The sequence below is a fragment of the Selaginella moellendorffii genome, unplaced genomic scaffold (genome assembly GCF_000143415.4).
Source record: "Selaginella moellendorffii unplaced genomic scaffold, v1.0 SELMOscaffold_15, whole genome shotgun sequence".
Classification (NCBI taxonomy): Eukaryota; Viridiplantae; Streptophyta; class Lycopodiopsida; order Selaginellales; family Selaginellaceae; genus Selaginella; species Selaginella moellendorffii.
In genome coordinates, this window is record NW_003314276.1 from 483432 (window position 1) to 485312 (window position 1881).

A 1881-nucleotide genomic window follows, 5' to 3' on the forward strand; every position below is an offset into this window, starting at 1 on the left:
TAGAGGTAGCTTTGTGTTTGAGATATAGAAAGTATTGATTGTTTGTTTGATGATTATTCGATCTTCACAAGCTGGAGGAGTTTGCCTCAATGATTCGCCAAGCATGCGCGTTGATAGCCAGCCATACGGTGGGATCAAAGACTCTGCAATCCAACGAGAGGGTGTCAAGTATGTGATGGACGACATGCTTGAAACCAAAGTTTTAGTAATGCGCAATGTAGGCAATGCGTCTTACTTTTGATCAAGCTCGAGCTCGAGCTTTTGAGAACAGTAAATACAGTCTATCCACAAATGATTGCCGAGTTGTCCTCGTTTGCTAGCTCGCTCTCTAGCACCATCAACCTTTTACCTTTAGGACAGAGAATGCTTGTCTATAAGCTCCTGGGAGAAGGTCCATAGCTTGTGACCGAGCTCGGGATCTCTGCCATAAGCGCTACAGCTGGATTTGTTGGAATCCACGAAGTATTGCCCAGTGACGTCCTTGAGGCTTGGATGTAAAGCCGTGTAGCACGTCGTAGCAGCGTCCTGAGAGATCGATCACGTATTAGCCACGAAAAATTTCCAGATAATTGGGAGAATTCTTCTTACCTGTGGCACATTTTTCCAAAGGAAGCTGGAGAAGAACTTGAGAACCCCTGCATGAAGATCAAAGGTCCATAAGTAACCGAAAGCTCACTCGCTCTTTAGCACCATCAACCTTTTACCTTTAGGACGGAGAACGCTTGTCTATAAGCTCCTGGGAGAAGGTCCATAGCTTGTGAGCGAGCTCGGGATCTCTGCCATAAGCGCTACAGCTGGATTTGTTGGAATCCACGAAGTATTGCCCAGTGACGTCCTTGAGGCTTGGATGTAAAGCCGTGTAGCACGTTGTAGCAGCGTCCTAAGAGATTGGTCACGTATTAGCCACGAAAAACTTCCAGATAATTGGGAGAATTCTTCTTACCTGTGGCACATTTTTCCAAAGGAAGCTGGAGAAGAACTTGAGAAACCCTGCATGAAGATCAAAGTTCCATAAGTAACCGAAAACAGACAAACTCATTATGTAGAATGTGTGCCACATCAAAGGTGACATTATAAACCCTGGGTGAACAGCATTGGCTGTGATGTCAACTCCTTCGGCATAATCAGCGAAAGAGAAAGCATTGGCGAAAGAGAAAGGTGGGAGAGATTTCAAAGCATTAGACAAATACCTTGAATCTCATTGCCAGTTCTTTGGCATGGAGGATGTTCACGAGCTTGGATTGACTGTATGCTCTAGTGTTGGAGTACCTTTTGGAATAAAAAAGGAAGAATGTAAGCTCACGAGAAAAGAAAGTCGTTTGGTACCTGGGCTTTGTCATTAAGGTGTGAGAACTGGATTCCGCTGCTGTAAGTGTGATGGAGGAGAGGTTGACAATTCTTCACTGGATGCCACTTTCCTTAGCAGTCTCCATCATTTTGTCCAGGAGCAAGTTTGTGAAAAGAAAATGGCCTAGAAATCACAACAAATGAAAGAAAAGAGTCAAGACTCCCGAAAAATTCCATGGCGCATACCCACAGATGGTTTGTAGTGTAATATCTAGAGGTTCACAAGTCGCTGGTGGCTTGTGAACAGCCATAATAACCGTTTCTTAAACCTAAAACCAAGCTCTTTGCCACCATGTCACAATCCTCACCATTGCTTTGGAGCGTCACAGATCTGGATTGTTGAATCAAGAGCATCTGCCATAAGAAAAAATGGATATTCTAAAAATGGAATATGTGACGTCGATGCCAAAATAACAACTTTAAATAAAGAGTTTGACTAGCAAAAGTCCCAACTATGCTGTCATGTTTATTCCTGATGTTTTAGTAATTTCAAAGAGTTGTAATTGTAATTGTAATTTTTCACATAATCATAAT

The 1881-nt window shown here is 42.9% G+C and overlaps 1 pseudogene; it reads right to left on the reverse strand.

Annotated features, from left to right (window-relative positions):
- Positions 1-351: 351 nt before the first annotated feature.
- On the reverse strand, positions 352-1598 carry LOC9633232 (annotated as a pseudogene).
- Positions 1599-1881: the final 283 nt, after the last annotated feature.